The 24,550-nt window shown below is 38.7% G+C and overlaps 1 protein-coding gene across 1 annotated transcript in view; it reads right to left on the reverse strand.

The window, feature by feature from the left end:
- The window catches only part of LOC117968429 (RING finger protein 122), a 57,367-nt gene that overhangs the window by 15,244 nt on the left and 17,573 nt on the right, over positions 1–24,550 (reverse strand). The window lies entirely within an intron of this gene.

A 24,550-nucleotide genomic window follows, 5' to 3' on the forward strand; every position in this document is an offset into this window, starting at 1 on the left:
AGCCAAATTAGTCCAAATACAAAAAATAAAAACATATTAAACTTGACAAGGGAAAGCATTCCCAGGCATAATCTAAGGCAATGCCTTATTAGACTGAAAAACAAGTAAAATGGATAGGTTAAAAAGTCAATTACAGTAAAATGGTAGTCAAATAATACATTTTTACTTGACAACATCTGTAATAGTGCTGCACATAGCACCGAGACAGCCCTTGTCAGAGTTGTGAATGATCTGCTGATAAACTCTGACCCAGGCTTTCCATCAGTATTAATTCTTCTAGATCTAAGTGCTGCCTTTAATACTGTAGACCATTCCATCCTACTGAATCGTCTGGAATGCACAGTGGGACTGTCTGGCCTGACCTGGTTCAAATGTTATCTTTTGATAGGTTTCAGTTTGTCTCTATTGGGGAGGGAAAATCAGCATTATCAGAGGATGTCTGTGGTGTTCCACAGGGCTCCATTCTAGGTCTCTTGTTGTTTTCATTATATATGCTATCGTTGGGTGACATTATCTGCAGACAAGGAGTGAACTTCCATTGTTATGCTATGCTATGCTGATTACCCAGCTATATTTGTCCCTAAAGCCATGAATTGCCTGCCTGGCATTGGATGTCACAAAATTTTCTAATGTTGAATTCAGATAAAACAGCGTTTATGCTAGTGGGATCACAGAACCAACTAAAAAGGAAAGGTGGGATTACATGAGCTTGACCCATCAAAACTTAAACTAGAATTTTTTGGGGGGGGTCATCTTTGATCCTGATCTCTCACTGAGACTCATATTAGGGAAGTTAATAAAGTATCTTTTTACCATTGAGAAATATAGCCAAACTTAGACCAAATTATTTCTGTATCTGATGCTGAGAAACTAATGCATGCCTTTGTTTCACGTTAAAAGCGATCACATTTAAAAACAGCTTTCACATACTAGTGATATTTAGGAAGGTTATTCATTTCCTCCTGGACTATAGCAGAGCTTGCAGATGTATACCTGTCTATACAAAGTCAAGAGGTTGCTTTAGGAGGGATGGATGTGTGTGTGTGTGTGTGTGTGTGTGTGTGTGTCTGCAGCTGAAACTACCTTTAGGGCACTGGATACAAGGTGTGTTCTTTTCCCCCACAGAAGCTTATTATTATTATTATTATTATTATTTAGCAGACGCCTTTATCTATGGCAACTTACAGAGACTAGCTTTACAATAGCTTGCCAAGTATGCATCAGATGCAGAGTCACTTACAAATACATCTCACCCGAAAGACGGAGCACAAGGAGGTTAAGTGACTTGCTCAGGGTCACACAATGAGTCAGTTGCTGAGGTGGGATTTGAACCGGGGACCTCCTGGTTCAAGCCCTTTTCTTTAACCACTGGACCACACAGCCTCCTTATAATGCAGTAAACAGACCGAACTGTAGCTGACACTGCAGCTTTACAATAGCTTGCCAACATGATAAAGGTAATTTAGCAAATTCAAATAAAGTGGTCACCTTAAATGTCTGAATGCAAAGTCAAGAAAATGCAGTTTTAAAACTCCAAATTTGAATGAGGCAACGATATTAAATGGAAGAACAGGGACAAGGAACAGAAAAACTATTTGAGAGCCCAAATCAGTTATGAATCACAACATGTTGACTCGTGTCAGAGTTACAGCTCAAAGTTTCAGAGAGTACCACTAGATCTTGCCTTAAATCACAGAATATTCATTTTCAATTCCATATTAAATATTTATACAGATGTCAGGCTGTACTGGTAACAATGAATTGTATATTTTATACGTTGCATTATGTCAGTCACATGTATATCTGCTAGCATGGATGTCAAAAGATTAGCTCACTATGACTCACAGTATGTGTACAAGGGTGACTAAGATAAAGAATGGATTTACTGAGTAAGGTAGCCCATGATTAGTGTTAATTCAAAGTAATGACTAAAGCTAAGTTTTACCATTTTAGAAAAGCAAAATATGAAGGTATGAAACAGAGACTAACAGAAGTAGATTGGATTAAAATAGAGAAAACATCCACAGAAAAAGGATGGCTGTTTTTTTTAAAAATGTAGTACTAGAGGCGCAAAACAATTACATCCCAAAAGTAGACAAATCTAAATCTAAAACAAAATGGCCAAAATGGTTTAATAGATCAATTAAAAAAAATATTCAGCGAAAAAAGGCACTTTACAGTGTTTAAGAGACAAAAAACAAAGTACACAGAAAGAGTACTTGGAACTGCAAACACAAGTCAAAAAGGAAGTTAGAAAGGCCAAGCGAGATAGAAATCAATATTGCTAAGGGGGCCAAAACTAATTCCAAAATGTTTTTCCAATACTATAACAGCAAGAGAACATTCAAAGAGGAGGTTAAATGTCTAAGAGACACAAAGGGCAAAATCATAGATGAAGAAAAAAAAATAGCAAATATATTAAATGATTACTTTTCACAGGTTTTTACAAAGGAGGACACGGACAACATGCCCCACATGTCGACCTGTTCCTATCCAGTGTTAAATAACTTTAGCATAACAGAGGCAGAAGTATTAGAGAGACTAGGAGCTCTTAAAATAAACAAATCCCTTGGGCCGGATGAGATCCTCCCAATAGTACTCAAAGAAACGAAAGAAGTTATTTACAAACCGCTAACCAAGATCATGCAACAGTCTCTTAACACAAAAAGGGAGACAAAACCGAACCAGGTAACTACAGACCAATAAGCCTGACTTCTATTATATGTAAACTTATGGAAACTATAATAAAATCTAAAATGGAAAATTACCTATATGGTGACAATATCCTGGGAGACAGTCAGCATGGTTTTAGGAAAGGGAGATCGTGTCTAACTAACCTACTTGACTTTTTTGAGGATGCAACATTGACAATGGATAAGCATACGACATGGCTTATTTTGATTTCCAGAAAGCTTTTGACAAAGTCCTGCATAAAAGATTAATTCTCAAACTGAAAGCAGTAGGGATTCAAGGAAATGCATGCACATGGATTAGGGAGTGGTTAACATGCAGAAAACAGAAAGTACTGATTAGAGGAGAAACCTCAAAATGGAGCGAGGTAACCAGTGGTGTACCACAGGGATCAGTATTAGGTCCTCTGCTATTCCTAAACTACATTCATGATTTAAATTCTGGTATAGTAAGCAAACTTGTTAAATTTGCAGACGACACAAAAATAGGAGGAGTGGCAAACACTGTTGCAGCAGCAAAGGTCATTAAAAATGATCTAGAAAGCATTCAGAACTGGGCAGACACATGGCAAATGACATTTAATAGAGAAAAGTGTAAAGTATTGCATGCAGGAAATAAAAATGTGCATTATAAATATCATATGGGAGATACTGAAATTGAAGAAGGGAACTATGAAAAAGACCTAGGAATTTATGTTGACTCAGAAATGTCTTCATCTAGACAATGTGGGGAAGCTATAAAAAAGGCCAACAAGATGCTCGGATATATTGTGAGAAGTGTTGAATTTAAAATCAAGGGAAGTAATGGTAAAACTTTACAATGCATTAGTAAGACCTCACCTAGAATATCGTGTTCGGTTTTGGTCACCTTGCAACAAAAAGGACATTGCTGCTCTACAAAGAGTGCAAAGAAGAGTGACCAGAATTATTCCGGGTTTAAAAGGCATGTGATATGCAGACAGGCTTAATTAATTGAATCTATTCAGTCTTGAACAAAGAAGACTACGCAGCAATCTGTTTCAAGCATTCAGAATCTTAAAACGTATTGACAATGTTGACCCAAGGGACTTTTTCGACCTCCAAAAAGAAACAAGGATCAGGGGTCACAAATGGAGATTAGATAAAGGGGCATTCAGAACAGAAAATAGGAGGCACTTTTTTACACAGAGAATTGTGAGGGTCTGGAACGAACTCCCCAGTAATGTTGTTGAAGCCGACACCCTGGGATCCTTCAAGAAGCTGCTTGATGAGATTCTGGGATCAATAAGCTACTAACAACCAAACGAGCAAGATGGGCCGAATGGCCTCCTCTCGTTTAAACTTTCTTATGTAATATACGTCAACACTTTAAATTTCAGAAAAAACACAGACACGGTTCTTACCTCAGGCTGGGATACTGGGATGACCTGGAAATTATTCAATTTTGGTGGTGTTTTGACTTCTTGCTGTCTTTTACAGAATTGATCCAGGTATTATGGTATTTTTAAGCTGATGTAAAATTCTCTGGTTGCTGACAGGTGGATGAGGCCAAATACTTATCTTGGTGAGAAACCCAGCGACTCTTTCAACAGTCTTCTTCCAACAAACTCTCTTGATTGGACATAGTCAATGTCCCCTGTATATCTAATACATACTAAGTTTCTTCTTTTCAGGGCAGAGGCCAGTCTAGCTGTGCCGGGTCCCCCATTACTGTGCTAGAAAATTCTCGGGGCGCTGCCATCGTTGCAGTGCCCGACCACCAAAACAAAACAAATGCTAAAAATTAACTTTTAACCCAAAAGGACCCCTCCTGCAAGGAAGAAACCTTTTATTTTAAACACTTGGACACTATACGCTGTGCTTACACGGCAGTCCACTGCCCCTATGAAAACAGGAGAAATGTGTGCAGTGATCGGGAAGTGAAGTCTGGTTTTATGGAGGAGGGACACGGATTTGGTGCCGAAAAGGACTATATCACAATGACCACTGGGTAAGAGATCTGTTTGTTTCTCCTGACCAGGTAAAATGGAGACTGGGAGTTCATTTTGTGTGTGGAGTTCATCATATGAGGTAAGAAAGACTTATTTCCTTTTCAATAGTATTTGTTATTTTTACATTACAATTGCTAAATATTAAAAAAGAAAGACTCCCACTCGGAGCCTACTGTAGAATACAGTATTTTTTATTTTTATGTTTTTTAATACACAGTTCCACAGTTAGTCAAAGCAGCAAGTCCAAAAATAACTTGAGGGATTGGGGGGGGGGCAGCAGCAACAGTGATAAGATCTCCTCGCTTACACTCCCTATTGTTTGAGTTCGGAAGTAGTTAAGGTCGGAGGAAGTGCTGTATTTACAGAGGCTGTCAGAGAGCAGCGCTGCACATCTCTGACCTTGGAGGAAAGGATGTTAGCTTATACTCTCTCAGCAATCCCTGCCTGCCTGCTTCTATACTAGAGAGAGAAAGGAAGGCTAACACTATTATTATGATAATTACATAAGGAATTATGTACACCCAACTGTACATAATAAGGCTGTCACTGCATCAACGCTTATGAGAACATAAAAACCAAGAGAGCACTAGCCCCAAGATGAAATTACTGCACTCAAATGTTTTGGCGTATTTTATTTATTATTATTATTATTATTATTAAGCAGATGCCCTTACCCAGGGCGACTTACAGTTGTATACAAAAAATACATATAAAAAATTACAGTAAAATTATGAGCAAGATACAAAATACAATGACTTCAGTCCTAACAAGAGCCAATAATAAACATAGTATGGGATTTGTTATAAAACATGGTATAAAATTTAGAAATGCTCAAATAAACGTAATGAATTCAATGACAAATGTTTTGCGTACTCATTTTTAAATGTCTTCAATGTTTGAGACAGATGTTCAACAGTTTCTTTTAGTATTTCTAGAATACATGGAAACAATTTAATTAATAAAAATTAAGACGTATATGACCACAGAGGGTTTGTGACTTCATTCTTATCTATAAAAAACACTCAATGGTAGAATATGTGGTAATACTAAAATAAATATCTTTGACATATGTTTTGTGGGATATTTGGGGTGGTTTAATATATTTATGTAACTTATTTATTTGATTAGAGTTACCTATTGAGTCTGAGGCCTCATTTACAAAGGTGTTCTATTTCACAGATTGCTTTGAAGCGCATACTGATCACCTATCTAAAAGATTTTATTAAATTTGTGCACAGAACAAAGTACACAGAAACAGTACTTGGAACTGTAAACACAAGTCAAAAAGGAAGTTAGAAAGGCAAAGACAGAGATAGAAATGAACATTGCTAAGGGGGATAAAACCAATTCAAAATAGTTTTTCCAATATTATAACAGCAAGAGAATATTCAAAGACGAGGTCAAATGTCCAAGAGATACAAACGGCAAAATCATAGATGAAGAGAAAAAAATAGCAAATATATTAAATGATTACTTTTCACAAGTTTTGACCAAGGAGGACAACATGCCCCACATGTCGACCTGTTCCTATCCAGTTTTAAATAGCTTTAGCATAACAGAGGCAGAAGTGTTAAAGGGACTAGGAGCTCTTAAAATAAACAAATCCCCTTGGCCAGATGAGATCCTCCCAATAGTACTCAAAGAAATGAAAGAAGTTATTTACAAACCGCTAAACAAGTTCATGCAACAGTCTCTTGACACAGGGGTTGTACCGACAGACTGGAAAATAACAAACGTTATATCGATCTACAAAAAGGGAGACAAAACCGAACCAGGTAAACTACAGACCAATAAACCTAACTTCTATTATATGTAAACTTATGGAAACTATAATAAGACCCAAAATAGAAAATTACCTATATGGTAACAACATCCTGGGAGACAGACACAATCTCCCTTTCCTAAAAGCATGCTGACTAACTAACCTGCTTGACTTTTTTAAGGATGCAACACTGACAATGGATAATTGCAAAGCATACGACATGGTTTATTTAGATTTCCAGAAAGCTTTTGACAAAGTCCCGCATAAAAGATTAATTCTCAAACTGAACGCAGTAGGGATTCAAGGAAATGCATGCACATGGATTAGGGAGTGGTTAACATGTAGAAAACAGAAAGTACTGATTAGAGGAGAAATGTCAAAATGGAGCAAGGTAACCAGTGGTGTACCACAGGGATCAGTATTAGGTCCTCTGCTATTCCTAATCTACATTAATGATTTAGATTCTGGTATAGTAAGCAAACTTGTTAAATTTGCAGACGACACAAAAATAGGAGGAGTGGCAAACACTGTTGCAGCAGCAAAGGTCATTCAAAATGATCTTGAAAGCATTCAGAACTGGGCAGACACATGGCAAATGACATTTAATAGAGAAAAGTGTAAGGTACTGCATGCAGGAAATACAAATATGCATTATAAATATCATATGGGAGATACTGAAATTGAAGAAGGAATCTATGAAAAATGTGTTGGTTTCATATAACATGAACAAAATTTACTTTTGTGAGCCATCTACATAATACATTATATATCTATACATATGGCAGTCAACACATTTGCCATAAATATATGAAAGAAATAATGACACAAAGGCAATTTTTGTTTGTGTGTTTTCTGTCTAATTCCTTCGGCTGTAAATACAAAATTAGAGCCATCAAAATTGATCACCATGACTACATCCACCACATGCACAGGTAAAGTCTTACTGGTAAACAATGTCCTTCCAGGTTTCATCATAGATAAGAAGTTCTAAATCTAGACGTAAAAAAATATAAAGTGTGACATATGGGTGGACAGAAAGATAGACTAACAGCTGCCCCATATATACTGATTCTGACTCTCAATACTGTTTCACCACAATCGGATCGACTGTTCTTTAGATAGACAGCTATGGCCAAATGTTTTGAATTTTAGGATTGACATAACATTATTCTCTCTCCTCTGTCCTAATTCTCCTCGACCTCTCTGCTGCCTTTGACACTGTTGATCACTCTATTCTACTATCATCTCTTGCTGACCTGGGGATCTCTGGCACTGCTCTGGCCTGGTTCTCCTCCTACCTCTCCAACCGCACTTACCAGGTAACCTGGCGTGGAGCAACCTCCACACCTCACCCTCTCTTAACTGGAGTCCCCCAAGGGTCAGTCTTGGGTCCTCTCCTACACCTCTACACCCGCTCCCTGGGCCCCCTCATCGCATCCTATGGTTTCTCATACCATTTCTATGCTAATGATGCTCAGATTTTCCTCTCCTTCCCCACCTCTGACTCCACCATCTCCTCCCGTATCTCTACCTGTCTGTCTGCTATTTCCTCCTGGATGCACTCGCATGTCCTCAAACTCAACCTCTCTAAATCTGACCTCCTTTTCTTTCCCTCCTCCTCCCCCCTCCTCTAATCTCTCTCTCTGTTCCTCTGGAATCTACCACACTCTCTCCCTCTTCCTCGGCTAAGAACCTTGGAGTCACCCTGGACCCCTGCCTCTCTTATTCCCAGCACATCTCCACTCTGGCACGCACTTGCCGATTCTTCCTGAGCAACATCCGAAGAATCCGACCCTTCCTCACCAACAATGCTACCCAGCTCCTGGTCCAGGCCCTGGTACTCTCCCGCGTAGACTACTGCAACTCCCTCCTGGCTGGCCTCCCTGCATCCGCCACCCGTCCGCTCCAGCTCATCCTGGTGTTCTCTCTGCCTCGCTTTGCCCATGCTACTCCACTACTCCGCTCACTCCACTGGCTCCCGATCACCGCTCGCATCCAGTTCAAGACTCTTGTACTAGCCTACAGATGCCTTGACCAGACTGCACCCAGCTACCTCCAGACCCTCATCTCTCCCTACACCCCCACTCGACCTCTCCGCTCCGCCTGCACTAGAAGACTAGCTCTACCTCCGCTACGCTCCCCTGCCTCCAGAGCCCGCTCCTTCTCCACCCTTGCTCCGCAGTGGTGGAATGACCTTTCTACAGATGTCAGGACTGCCCAGTCCCTGACCACATTCTGGCGCCTCCTTAAGACTCACCTCTTCAAAGAGCACCTGTAGAACTCCTCTGTTTGTATCCTGGGACACTATCACCCTTCATGTAAATGTGCTTTATTTTGCTCTCATCTGCCCCCTATTTTACTGCATTTAATCCTGTACTTCAGAATACTGTAATCTGCCAAGTGTTTAACCTGTAATACTTTGTATTTAAGCATATCCTGATGTAACTATCACTATTTAATCATACCCTGATGTCACTATCACTATTATCTGCTGTATTATTGAATTGTGGTTTGTCACACTTGTACTTTGCTTGAACAAAAGTTATTGTATTTCTTGCTCTTATTGTATCACTTGTATTGTAACACTTGAAATGTATTTGCTTACGATTGTAAGTCGCCCTGGATAAGGGCGTCTGCTAAGAAATAAATAATAATAATAAATATTCAACAGGTTTTATTCAACTTTATAAAGCACAATTAGTTAATTTTATAGGCTTATATATGACATATAGTTTGTGGTTTGAAAATACAGGGCTGGCTAAGAGTGCTAGGTACAGCCATACATGCTGTCACTCATGTAGCCGACAGAGTGATGAAAACATACTGGCTCGGAAAAAGCCATGGGGAACACTTGTTGAAATGGAAGGCGGCCATATTGAACATTTGTTATGACTGTCTTATCAGACATTTTCATGTATAATTTTGTATTCCATAGTTAACCAACTACATGCTTTTCACAAATAGGCTTTAACACTGCCCCCATTTCTTTTGTTTTTTTTGCAAAGTTGTGCCATATTCTGCACTCTGCATTTGCTAGACAGGGCTCAGCTTGGGTGAATATACCTCAACATCTTAATGCCAGCCCTGAAAGACTATTTGAGATCCACAAGTGTAATTTTTTTTATGTGGGTGATTAAAGTAGATTGGGGTTCTGTAGTCTGCATCTGGACCCTGACTGAGTGACACTTGAACAAAAACTTTGATGTAATTTCCTGCCTTCTAATTTCCTGTGCGAGTCAGGATGCTGTATGTGCTCAATGCTCAGTATGTTTGTCAGGCCTGCTTGGAGAGCTCATCAGGGAGTTCATTGTTCGGGGCCTCTCTCCTGGGGATTTGCAGAGGGCTCTCCCAATTACTGACCTACAGTGGTTGGGGGTGGGGGTGTGTCTATAACTTTATACCAGCTGCACGCTGCATGAGAACAAAACGTCTCTCTCCATTTCTTGCTTTTAAATCACTCACCCCTAAAATAGTGACTTGGGACAGGGAATGAGGGGTGTCAGGGGAATGAATTGGTGACAGGTTGTTACATAACCAAGGGGTGACCAAGTGCTTTTAAGAAACAAATTATGACTTATGCCTTATACATAGGAGTATGTAGTTTGACAGTCACATTTAGATCTTCATCATTTAGATCTTCATTCCTTATGCACTTGTAGGACTATTTTCTCATGAAATATTAAATTAGACATGAACCGTTTGATGTATTACAGTAAGGCTATCCGTGTATGGTAGTTTTTTGTTGGTGTACCACAATAAAACTACCTTCAGAAATACGAAGAAACTTAATAAATTCAATGATAAGTTTAATTCAAAATGCTCATCATTTAATTTAGTGTGTCACTGAATTTATTAAGTTTCAAATCGTCCCACTACTAATGTGTTATTCTCTGTTGTCTCTTAACCCTTTTGATCGGTAAGCATTCTTGGTTATGTAAAGCAATTTAGTATATTCTCCAGTAATGCTGCACTTTAAAATAATGGTAAATTATTTTAAAACAGAAACCAAGATACTGAAATGCTGCAACTCATAATATTTTATTTATTTATTGAATTATATAGCGCTTTTTATAGTATCGCAAAGCACTGTACAGTACATAGCAGAAAAAAAAGAACAAACCACAACACATTTGTACAGCATGTCACACACACAACTGCCACAATCAGACCATTTAAATAACATATTTAAATGTATACACAATTCAAAAGCAGCAATTTTTTTTAATTTTTTTTTAAACTTAGTCGTTGCCAATTAGTTTTTATTATTTTCTCCCCAATTTGAAATGCCCAATTATTTTTTTAGGCTCAGCTCACCGCTACCACCCCTGCGCTGACTCGGGAGGGGCAAAGATGAACACACGCTGTCCTCTGAAGCGTGTGCCGTCAGCCGCCCGCTTCTTTACACTCTGCAGACTCACTGTGCAGCCGCCTCAGAGCTACAGCGTCGGAGGACAACGCAGCTCTGGGCAGCTTACAGGCAAGCCCGTCTGGCCAGGCGCCTGCTACAGGGGTCGCTGGTGCGCAGTGAGCCAAGGACACCCTGGCCGACCTAACCCTCCCTCCCCCCGGACGACGCTCAGCCAATTGAGCGCTGCCCCCGGGAGCTCCCATCCAAGGTCGGCTGTGGAATAGCCTGGACTCGAACCGGCGACGTCCAGGCTATAGAGCGCATCCTGCACTCTAGCGAGTGCTTTTACTGGATGCGCCACTCGGGAGCACACAAAAGCAGCAATTTTAAAGTTATATTAAAACCCAGTAAGATAAGAAGGCCATTTTATAAAAGTGCGTTTTTAGTCTCGACTTGAAAACTGTAACGGTCCCAGCTTCCCTGACAAATGAAGGCAGTGCTTTCCAGAATTTAGGTGCTCTACAAGAAAAAGCCCTACCTCCCGTGTTGCTTGTGTTGACCCTAGGAATAACCAGCAGCCCCGTGTCCTGTGATGTCTGAGTGCGGTTTGGAAGATACGGGGTCAGTAACTCCTGCAAATAACTAGGTGCTAATCGATTCAGGGTCTTGTAAGAGAACACCAAAAATCTTAAAATCACTTCTATACTGCACAGGGAGTAAAAAGGCCAAAACAGGGGTAATATGTTCACTTTTCCTGGTTTTAGTTAGAATTCTAGTGGCGGTATTCTGAACAAGCTGCAAGCAGGATACCACATGCTTTGAGACACCAGAAAAAATGCATTCCCATAATCAATTCTAGATGAAACAAAGGCATGCATTAGTCTCTCAGCATCAGATACAGAAATAATTGGTCTAAGTTTGGCTATAGTTCTCAAATGGTAAAAACATACTTTAGTAACTTTAATATGAGTCTCAAATGAGAGATCAGAATCAAAGATGACTCCCAAACTCTTAATTTCTAGTTTGTTTTGATAAGAGACTGCAAGCGTCAAGCTCATTTAATCCCACATTTCTTTTTAGTTGGTTCTGTGAGCCCACTAGCATAACCTCTGTTTTATCTGAATTCAAATTCTGTGACATCCAATGCTTGATGTTTGTAAGGCAAGTTGCTAATAACACCCCGGCAGAAGAAATTCCTGGCTTTAGGGACAAATATAGCTGGGTATCATCAGCATATCAAGGTTCACTCCGTGTCTGCGGATGTCATCAGCTAACGGTAGCATATATAATGAAAACAACAAGGGACCTAGAATGGAGCCCTGTGGAACACCACAGACAACTTCCAATAACGACAATTTTACCTCCCCAATAGAGACAAACTGAAACCTATCAGAAAGATAAGATTTGAACCACGATAGGACAAGGCCAGACAGTCCCACTGTGCTTTCAAGACGTTTCAGTAGGATGGAATGGTCTACAGCAGGGGTGCACAACATACGGCCCGCTGCTTCCTTTAATCCGGCCCGTGATGTAAAATGATGTATTAAAACCGGCCTGTGATCATTTTAAAATGATGTATTAAAACCGGCCTGTGATCATTTTAAAATGATGTATTAAAACCGGCCTGTGATCATTTTAAAATGATGTATTAAAACCGGCCTGTGATCATTTTAAAATGATGTATTAAAACCGACCTGTGATCATTTTAAAATGATGTATTAAAACCGGCCTGAGATCATTTTAAAATGATGTATTAAAACCGGCCTGAGATCATTTTAAAATGATGTATTAAAACCGGCCTGTGATCATTTTAAAATGATGTATTAAAACCGACCTGTGATCATTTTAAAATGATGTATTAAAACCGGCCTGTGATCATTTTAAAATGATGTATTAAAACCGGCCTGAGATCATTTTAAAATGATGTATTAAAACCGGCCTGAGATCATTTTAAAATGATGTATTAAAACCGGCCTGTGATCATTTTAAAATGATGTATTAAAACCGACCTGTGATCATTTTAAAATGATGTATTAAAACCGGCCTGTGATCATTTTAAAATGATGTATTAAAACCGGCCTGTGATCATTTTAAAATGATGTATTAAAACCGGCCTGAGATCATTTTAAAATGATGTATTAAAACCGGCCTGAGATCATTTTAAAATGATGTATTAAAACCGGCCCACCTGCAAGCATATATTATTGTTGTACACTTGTTGTGCAACTACTCAACGCAGACAGGTTATCTCTCATAATACAAAACATGATAGTGCCCTCTAGTGTTCAGAAAACTGCATAGATTCTAATAGCAAAACGTACGCCTCATGCGCATTGACATTCTTTGTGTGTGTCATAGTGAGTCTCAGAAGCAGGAACTGAATGCGAGGGGTTTAGCGGCGGTGATTTTCCAGACAAAAACAAAAAGCAAAAAAAAGAGAGCTAATTGAAAGAAGCAATGATTTGTTTTGCACAATATACTCAATGAGTGAATTTAAAAATATGTCTCTGTCAAAGCCAGATACTGGGGAAAAAGAGAAAGATTGATTGTGAACACTGGCAGATTTATGCAGAGTGGACAGACAAATACTTTTTTGTTGAATCAAGGCTGGGTGTCTACACTTGCTTTGTCTGCCTTGAATGTTTTGCCGTCCCGAAATAATTTAATTTATTCCATCATTGAGACAAAACATTCAAAATGCAAAGACTTGCTGGAAGAATTGATCGCAAAAAAAAAAAATTATTGAAAATCTCAGAAAGCAGTTATTTGGCTGTCCAGCAAGGTGTTTTTGAACATAAACACAAGGAAACAATCTACTATGACAGCAAGTTTTAAAGTCGCTCATTACAAAATCTAAAAAGCGAATGTAATGATTTTGTGTACTTCTCAGCTCCTCGATGAAAGCACCGATGCCAGTGACGCGGGCCAACTTTTAATGTTCATTCGTGGAGTAACAAGAACATTTGAAGTCCGCCAGGAGCTGGCATCCCTTGCATCTCTGCACGACAGAACCACTGGCTCTGGTCTTTTCAATGCATTTAAAATTGCAATAGAAAAACTACGTTTGTCCTTGGATCTATCACTGACGATGCACCGGCTATGATAGGTCCAAGTATAGGGTTCATTAGATGTTTAAAGAAGCACCCTGGTGAAAGAGCTGAGCTGTTAAAGCAGTACCATTCCATAATAGACCAGGAGGCCTTACGTGCGAAATATTTGAAATTCAAAGAGGTCATGGACTTTGTTGTATCGATAGTTAACTTCATTCGTGCACGTTCTTTAAATCATTGTGAATTTCAGACATTTTTTGAAAATATAAATGCCATTTACGGGGGAGTTGTTTATCACACAGAAGTTGGATGGCTTAGCCGTGGCAATGTTTTAACACTAGACCCGCCAGGTTTATGCTACTACCTAGAACCGCCAGCAGTAGTCATTTTGACGGGTACATTTTAAACAGCTTAGATATGAAAATGAAACACAAACACAAACTATCAGATACAACTCAAAAATGTTATTTATGAACATCATAGCTAACATGTGCATAGCAGAAACATTGTATTTAAATGAAAAAATAAATATAAAAAGGCTTTATTTTCTAAATAAGCGGATATAATGCATTACGTAAAAAAATGAAAAACTATAAAAAAATAAACATTTCAAAAGAAGATATTGAGTAAACAGGTGTAAACTGCTATGTACATACAAAATTGTAATAACAAAATAATTATTTACAAAAATAACATAGCACACATAGACTTAAAAAAATAAAAATGAGGAACTATAATAAAAAACATTTCAAAAGAAAATAGTGTAACCAGCTGTAAAGTGGTTATATGTAGGCCTACATACACAATTGTAAAATTAAAATAATTATTTATACAAAATAACAAAGAAAATAACTGAGTTCCCATTGTGTAACGGGAATGCGCATTCAGGGAAACATACTTCAAAGTAGCCCCCATATTAACATAATCCACACAGATGTAATGCTTATCAACTTGTCGTGTGCATTTACCACATACTGCTCTTTCAAACTGGGCACAGATATCAGAAGTTTTATTTTTATTGCATTTAGTTACCTGGCATTGTTTTCTGTTGCGTGTGTCTCTTGATGGCTGCGCACTGTATCCAGGTTGAGCTGAGTTTCCCTGCCGCTTTGCAGTTTTCTGATCGAAATGTTTCTGCCAAATCTCCATGGCTAGCATCATAAGAGATCTCTCCTACTGATATTTTTCCTGGTGCATGGTGCAAAACTAAGGAATTGATGGCTGCCATATCCAGTACATTGTAAAATACAGCAACTGGGCACTGGTGATTGCTTTCACGGAGTACTACGTTTTGCCCAGATGGTGGAAACGCTGTTCTGTTTACTGTTGCAACCAGGCTGTTTTTTTTCTTTCTTCAACTGTTTTACTAATTACAGTGAAATAAAAAAATATTGGTAACATTCATCTCTTTTCCTAAGCACGGTTACATCAGCCTAACACATTGTCACCCAGTCTCTGACCAGCTGGACGAGTTTCATCTTTGCACAGGTTGGGGTAGGGTCCGCTGCCAGCCAAAACTTGATCCCAAATTTGACAGGTTTGCTTGTCCAGTGACACCGTGTTTTTGTCAGAAACAGCTGCTTGTCCATGTAATGTTTTATGTTTAGCTTGAAACAGGCAATGCTGTTTTCAATGAAGTCGTTCCAAATTTATGATGCCAAGGCAAATATATCTGTAGTTGCTCTCAAATCAAAATGCAAAACTATCAAGATTTCTTGAAAAATTCTTGTAATAGTAATATTATATGACAGCAGACTATATAGGCTCACGTAGAGAGGCAAACGGCAGTTCTCCAAGGAATTGATAGGATTACAATAGATATTTGGATAACACATATCTAGACGTCAAGAGCAATATTCTATTCAATAACATACTGCTGTAAACTCAGCGGAGGTACAGAAACAAACTGGCTTGTATACATATAAAAAATAGCGTATTGTAGGTTATACTAACAATAAAAGCATGTACTGTAACAAGCTGTCAAAATGACTACTAGGTAGAAGTGCTTATAACTTTTTTATTTTTTGCGATTCTTACTTTCAAACGCCATCAGTATATTTAATACATGTATTTAGGAAAAGAAAAGAACAGACAACCGCGGATCTTTCACATACGCAGAGTAATTTAAATTTTAAAAGTGAAAACCGTCAAAATGACTACTGTGGCGGTTCTAGTGTTAAAGCGTTTTTTTTGCACTGAGAAATGAAATTAAATAAAAACATTTCTCCAAAAGAAGGGATGGGACACGTCTGTTACGGAAGACAGTGACTGGATTTCTGATCTTGCTTTGTTACGTGATATTATAGGTCATCTTAATGATTTAAACCTGAAGTTACAGGCAGACAGCATCTTATTTCTGATGTGTTTGAAGCTGTTTGTGCTTTTGAAATTAAGTTTCAAAAGCACAATTAAAACAGCTTGAGAAAGGGAAGCTGACACACTTTGAAACATGTCAAGAAGCCTTTCCAGAAGACACAACATACAAATGGAATCTGCTTGCAAGTGTACTGAAACAACTGCAGGAAGAAGTGTTTGGCAGAAGATTTGTTGCTGCAGCAGCAAAGGTCATTCAAAATGATCTAGACAGCATTCAGAACTGGGCAGACACATGGCAAATTACATTTAATAGAGAAAAGTGTAAGGTACTGCACGCAGGCAACACAAATGTGCATTATAAATATCATATGGGAGATACTGAAATTGAAGAAGGAATCTATGAAAAAGACCTAGGAGTTTTTTGATTCAGAAATGTCTTCATCTAGACAATGTGGGGAAGCTATAAAAAAGGCCAACAAGATGCTAAGATATATTGTGAGAAGTGTTGAATTTAAATCAAGGGAAGTAATGTTAAAACTTTACAATGCATTAGTAAGACCTCATCTAGAATATTGTGTTCAGTTCTGGTCACCTTGTTACAAAAAGGATATTGCCGCTCTAGAAAGAGTGCAAAGAAGAGCAACCAGAATTATCCCGGGTTTAAAAGGAATGTCGTATGCAGACAGGCTAAAAGAAGAATCTATTCAGCCTTGAACAAAGAAGACTATGCAGGGATCTGCTTCAAGCAATCAAAATCCTAAAAGGTATTGACAATGTCAACTCAGAGGACTTTTTTGACCTAAAAAAAGAAACAAGGACCAGGGGTCACAAATGGAGATTAGATAAAGGGACATTCAGAACAGAAGATAGGAGGCCCTTTTTTACTCAGAGAATTGTTAGTGTATGGAACTAACTCCCCAGTAACGTTGTTGAAGATGACACCCTGGGATCCCTTCAAGAAGCTATTTGATGAGATTCTGGGAACAATAAGCTACTAACAACCAAAACGAGCAAGATGGGCCGAATGGCCTTTCTTATGTTCTTATTATGTTCTTATATGTTGAACTAGCTCTGTCAGTTCCTGCAAGGTAATCAAAGAAAAAGCCCTCATATTAGCCTTAACCCTTTGCAGTCCTATGTTAGACCAGGTCCGACATTACAATTTTTCCTTTCCGGTTCGTAAAACACAGGTCTGTAGTAGTTTTTTCTCCGGAAAAAGACGAGAAAACGACGGCCGAGTGAGACCGATAAGAGCCGAGAGAAGCCGAAAAAAAAAAAAAAAAGGGCCGGATATGAGCAATACACATAGCCATGGCACCACACAAATAACATGACATAAAACAAACAAGATAGCTGCTTCTGCATCCAGCACTATAAGAATATCACAGACATTTACATTGCTTTGTGAGATGTTATAGTAATAAAATAATGACTTGGTTCGCATTATTGAGGAGTTTGATGATAAAACGAGTGATCAGGAGATGATTTATCGGTATGCACGACTATGAAGAGGTACGTGAAATATACAGTGAACAAGGGGTGGGGCGGGGCTGGAGATGCAGTGTCCTGTTGATATGCAGTGCATTTTAAACCTGTTTTACTGTGAAAAAAATACTTTTAAAGCAGCGCGTCTAAAATAAACTGTGCGTGTGAAAATAAATTGGATCTGACACGCCTGAGACATGCTGAATAAAATGGACCGCAAAGGGTTAAAAGTGCTTTGTGATGGTGGTCCACTATGAAAGGCACTAAAATAAAGATTGATTGACTGATAGGTGTAGTTGGTAAAATTGTGCTGGAGTCCTCCTTAATAGAAGGTGTCTGTGGAATCTCATTTCTAGTATTTTATTTTTAACGACATGTAAGAAGTCATTGCAGTTGTGAGAGGAGCCAATGTCAAGGGTAGGACTATTAGGGGAGGGACTAATTAATTTATCTAGGGTAGCAATAAGAAATCTAGGATTATTTTTATTTGTTAAAATAATGTGATCTAGCTAATGCCAGAGCCGTCCTATATTTAACCAGGTGGCCCTTCCATGCGATGTAATGAACATGCAGTTTAGATTCCTGCCATCTCCATTCTAGTTTATGACCCTCATATTTCATTTTACGAGTTGTATCATTAAAGATTCATTAAGATACCAGTCAAGGTGGTGTTGTAGGTATTAACCAGCTCATCTACTGATGAGGTCTCAGAGAGGATAATGAGCTCAATACATCAGAAAGCTTAAAAGCAGTTGATTAATTACCCGGGATTTAAATGTACAGTCCACAGTCTTTGTAGTTACTGGCAGATTCACCTCAAAAAGAATGGCAAGATGATCAGAAATAGTAAGATCTAGGGTTATGACGTTCTTAACAGCTAAACCACAAGAAATTACCAGATCCAAAGTATGGCCATGATTATGCGTAGGACCTTCGACATGCAGGACATAATCTAAGGAATCCAGTAGCCTCAAAAATTCTAAGGAGGTAGAATCAGAATCAAATGTCAATATGAAGGTTAAAATCACCCAATACAAGAATCCTATCATATTTGATTGTCAATATAGATTGCAGATCCCCAAATTCACTCAGAAATAGCAGGTTTGACTTAGGTGGTCGATAAATAATTACAAAATGTACAGTTAATGGACTGTTTAATGTCAAGGTTAAAACTTCAAAAGATGAATAACCTTCAACAATTTCCTGTTTGCTTCTAAGTTCACTATGGAAAACAGTAGCAAGTCCATCATCTCCCCGCACAGCAGAGCGAGCTTTCTCGAAAACAGAATCGTTAGGTGGAGAAGCTCAATCAGGGGAACATTGTCATTCGGTCCAAGTTTAAGTTAAAGAGAGAATATCACAATGTTGCAATCCTGAATAAAATCACTGATTAACAGAACCTTATTAGACAGAGACCTGACATGAAATAAACCTAGGCGTAAATTGGTCCAATCAAGAGCATGTGATTGAGCAGGGGTATAGAAATTTGACAAAGCTTACTGTAGCACACACCTCTGTGTTTACTCAGCGGGTAGCAGGAATGGCAGGATAATAACCTGAATTTTACATGCCTCTTCAGATTCCTTCCCCTCCCCAGTTCCTAGTTTAAATACCTTGCTCGGTGATGTTCGAGGTTATCAGCTAGTCTGATTGCCCCCGACTTACTTAGATGCAGTCAATATTTCCTATAATATCTATTTCTTTTCCAAAAGCAATCCCAGTTGTTTATAAATCCCAGCTAATAAAAGGTATTTCTATTGGCCTGGGGTTTTAAGGAAATGCATTTTGATTGGAGAGTGTGACACAAATAGGATGATTCTTGGCGGTAAATCTCCCTCCTGACCTGTGAGGTTGCCAAGTAACGGGAACAGAGTACCCTGGACTGGTTGGGCTGACAATTCATTCCCAGGGTTAAAAAGAAGTCTGTCATCTAGAAAGGGGGCGGGGCTTCGGTGCACTAACTCATCGACCTGGAAGGGAAATGATGCGGCAGCCACGGATTGGAGGAGCGGCTGCAATAGTTTACCAAGGAGTCATGCGTGACAGTACAAACAAGGGACAAAGCGAAGTAATCTGTTCCTTCAGTTATGGATAAGGAATGACCTGGAAGGCCCTGTGTTGTGAAATGTATCGTGAGTGTTTTGTTTCTATGTCTCTAATTGTTACTTGTTTATTGTTATTAGTAGATGGCTAAACACATCCGGAGCTGTCGCCAGAGGCCAGCACTAACCCGGACAACACTGCACTTGTGTCACGATAAACTGTATGAGCACAAGCACTACAGCACTCACCCAGGACTGGTGACCGTGTTTGTATATTGTGGATGTAGTAACTGTGTTTATTATTTGGGATTGCAACCCGTTATTATTAAACAATGCAATACACATTGCTGTGTATTGTCTGGGATAATTGTTTGAGGTCACCAGACCTGGAATATAAATAAAGCACCCTTTCTAATTGGATCTTCCTTGCGCACTGCATCACTCCTACACCTGTACCCTGAGAACGACTTTGCCACAAGAGTCATCCATGATAAGAACATAAGAAAGTTTACAAACGAGGGGAGGCCATTCAGCCCATCTTGCTCATTTGGTTGTTAGTAGCTCATTGATCCCAGAATCTCATCAAGCAGCTTCTTGAGGGATCCCAGGGTGTCAGCTTCAACAACATTACTGGGGAGTTGGTTCCAGACTCTCACAATTCTCTGTGTAAAAAAAGTGCCTCCTATTTTCTTTTCCGAATGCCCCTTTATCTAATCGCCATTTGTGACCCCTGGTCCTGGTTTCTTTTTTTAGGTCAAAAAAGTCCCCTGGGTTGACACTGTCTATACCTTTTAGGATTTTGAATGTTTGAATCAGATCGCCGCGTAGTCTTCTTTGTTCAAGACTGAATAGATTCAATTCTTTTAGCCTGTCTGCATACGACACGCCTTTTAAACCCGGGATAATTCTGGTTGCTCTTCTTTGCACTCTTTCTTGAGCAGCAATATCCTTTTTGTAACGAGGTGACCAGAACTGGACACAATATTCTAGGTGAGGTCTTACTAATGCATTGTAAAGTTTTAACATTACTTCCCTTGATTTAAATTCAACACTTTACAATATATCCGAGCATCTTGTTGGCTTTTTTATAGCTTTCCCACATTGTCTAGATGAAGACATTTCTGAGTCAACATAAACTCCTAGGTCTTTTTCATAGTTCCCTTCTTCAATTTCAGTATCTCCCATATGATATTTATAATGCACATTTTTATTGCCTGCATGCAATACTTTACACTTTTCTCTATTAAATGTAATTTGCCATGTGTTTGCCCAGTTCTGAATGCTGTGTAGATCATTTTGAATGACCTATGAATCCTATGAATATTTCACTACAGTTAATATTTTGTAAATTGTATTTTTGGGTTTATAGACATTTTGGACGATTTAATGTAATTTTTTGGTAAGCTTGTATCTCCCGAATCCCAACAGGAAAAAAAAAAACTAAATCTAGTTTTCTGTCTATCTAACTTTACTTTTGTTTTTAAAGTATATAAAACCATCCCTGATTGGTTGTTGGAGCCTTTGGAGATGTCAGTCACTTAGTAAACAACAAGCAATGGTTGTTTAAAACATACAGCAATGAAACTTGGCAAGTAGGAATGGAAGATCATAGGTAAGGGGAAGGTATTGTATTATTATTATTATTATTATTATTATTATTATTATTATTATTATTATGATGATGATTAATATTTATTTCTTAGCAGACGCCCTTACCCAGGGCAACTTACAATTGTTACAAGATATCACATTATTTTTACGTACAATTACATTATTTTTTACATACAATTACCCATTTATACAGTTGGGTTTTTACTGGAGCAATCTAGGTAAAGTACCTTGCTACAGCAGCAGTGTCCCCCACCTGGGATTGAACCCACGCCCCTCCGGTCAAGAGTCCAGAGCCCTAACCACTACTCCACACTGCTGCCTATTATAGTTGGCATCGTGAGTTATAACGGAAAGAACACAATTTTCTTGTTGGAATTTTTAACACTAAGAATACTAGAAAAATGAAAAACTCTGATTAGCAATAACCTACCGTCAGTATGACGCACTTACCTATTTACATGTGCATACGGTAGATGTAGGTCAAGGTAATATTAGGCAGTGCTAATCCGGGTCTGTAAAACCAACTAATAGAGTGCTAAATAGATATCCAGACATTATATACATATCAAATAGTCATGTATAGTGTCCTGTATTGTTTGATATAATAAATTACTTCATAGTGGTGACTCCCGAGTCAGCGCGGGGGTGGCAGCGGTGAGCCAGGTTGAAATAAACAATAATAATTGGGTTTACCAAATTGGGGAGAAAATAAGAAAAATAATTGCTGATTCCAAATAAAAAAAAAAAAGAAGACAACTTATCATGAAATGTTTTCCTTTGAAAATCAGTGTTGTAGAACATGTACCAATGTCTCTGCGGGTAGCTGTCAACATCATACCAATGTCTCTGCGGGTAGCTGTCAACATCATACCAATGTCTCTGCGGGTAGCTGTCAACATCAGAACTGTTTACATTTTTGCCGTAAAAAGGTTCTTTAAAATTTTCCATTTAGCACCGAAGTCCAAAATGACTCATGCTCTTTCCAAATCAAAGTCTTAATAATTCTCAGGAGCTTCCATTGAAATTGCCATAAGTTTTAGATGATCCTATGTAAACGAGAGTGTTTGCTGGTCTGCACTCTGTTCTGACACCTAAACCCCGTTCTGCTGGTACACAAGATACAAGTATCGTAATTGCAATTGCTGCAAGTTTTGCGAAAACAGGAAAGATGTCAGAATAGTTCTCAATAAAAACCCTGTAGGCCTCATCCACAGTCTAAAACCATGATTTTCGAGCATGTGTTTTACTTGTACAAATTCTTGCCACAGAGTGTCAACAGGGAAGATGCTCGGATACAGATTACTGAGTCGCTCTACTACCAGGAATGTGAGCAGTGCTATATGGGATGCTGAGACCTCCACAGATTTTTTTTTTTAAAGATGATGCAGGGAGCAGTGGAATCATTTTTACATGTTGCGTTGCATAAAACTACTTCGTAACATAAACTAAATTATTGGATAGGGATGAGTTTTAGAAATGCACTGCTGTTATTGTTTTGCGTTTTATTAAAATATCCTGCGTATATAACTCAGAATTCAGTGTAAAGCGACCTCTGGAGATGGCACCCTACAAAACTTAAAACAAAATCTGCTGAATGGCATCCTCTCGTTTTGTTTCTTGTGTTCTTATTCATTTGAACTACCCCTGAATTAAAATTAAGAAAAACGATTTGAACAGAGAAGCGCAGAGACAGACTTGGAGAGGGCATCATGGCAGAGAAAGACACGACAGCCTGAAGAACTTGCAGAGATGGAGGAAGAGATCAGTGACTATGAAAGTAGTAGACAAGTCAAAAGAGGAAAATAAAGAAAGCGATCATTACGAGCCAGACGTGGAGGTGGGGTGGAGACACACACCTCTAAGCGCAGACAGCTTTGTGATAGATAGGTGTCTGCTTTGAAAAGCATCACACACTGGATACTTACAGATAAATCTGTGAATAGCATGTATACAGTTATAATTGTTGTATAATTGTTGGTTCAAGTTTGTGCACTTACTTTTGTATTTTGCAGTTCTCAAATAAATAGTTATAAAATTGTTTTTGGCTATTTTTTAAAAATAATTTAGTAATTTTTTTCTAACCCCACCTAATATAAGTAGTTATAAAACAGATGAAGAATTGTTTTTGGTTATTTTTTGTTCACTTGTTTTCTTTGTTAGGGTGTCTTATTGATTTACAATAAGATTGAACCTGAGTGATTGCTCTAAAGTCACTCTAACTCAGCAAAAACAATAATTGTGATTTTTTTGCAATGTTCCCCTCATATAAAGAGTAAAAAAAATGAATAAAAACTTGTTTTTTGAGAAGTTTCAGTCTGGTTTTCATGCTGCCAATAGCGCTGAGACGACCATTGTCAGTTTTGAACAATCTGCTGATCAGATCTGACTCTGGCTTTCTGTCAGTATTAACCCTTAGCGGTCCATTTATTCAGCGCGTCTCAGGCGTGTCAGGTCAAATTTATTTTCACACACGCAGTTTATTTTAGACGCACTGTTTAAAGGTATTTTTTTTCACAGTAAAACAGGTTTAAAAAGCACTGCATACCAACAGGACACTCAGTACTGCATCTCCAGCCCCGCCCCGCCCCACCCCACCCCTTGTTCGCTGTTTTTTTCACATACCATACCTCTTGATAGTAGTGCATACCGATAAATCATCTCCTGATCACTCGTTTTATCACCAAACTCCTCAATAATGCGATCCAAGTCATTTTATTACTATAACATCTAAAAAAAAAGCTCTGCAAATGTCTGTGATAATCTTTGAGCGCTGGATGCAGAAGCAGCTATCATGTTTGTTTAGCAGAGTGGAGTAGTGGTTAGGGCTCTGGGCTCTTGACCGGAGGGTCATGGGTTCAATCCCCGGTCAGGGACACTGCTGTTGTACCCTTGAGCAAGGTACTTTACCTAGATTGCTCCAGTAAAAACCCAACTGTATAAATGGGTAATTGTATGTAAAAATAATGTGATATCTTGTAACAATTTTAAGTCGCCCTGGATAAGGGCGTCTGCTAAGAAATAAATAATAATAATAAATGTCCGTGTTATCTATGTGGTGTCGGGGCTATCTGTATTCATGAGATACGCCCCCCTTTTTTTCGGCTTCTCTCGGCTCCTATCGGTCTCACCTCTGCCATTGAATGGTTTTCTCGGCTTTTTGATGATGTCGGACAGTGTCCGACATTGGACCGGAGAGGGTTAATTCTTGATCTGTGCTGCCTTTGATACAGTAGACCATTCCATCCTACTGAATCGGCTTGAAAGCACAGTAGGACT

The sequence above is a fragment of the Acipenser ruthenus genome, chromosome 37 (assembly GCF_902713425.1).
Source record: "Acipenser ruthenus chromosome 37, fAciRut3.2 maternal haplotype, whole genome shotgun sequence".
NCBI classification, from domain to species: Eukaryota; Metazoa; Chordata; class Actinopteri; order Acipenseriformes; family Acipenseridae; genus Acipenser; species Acipenser ruthenus.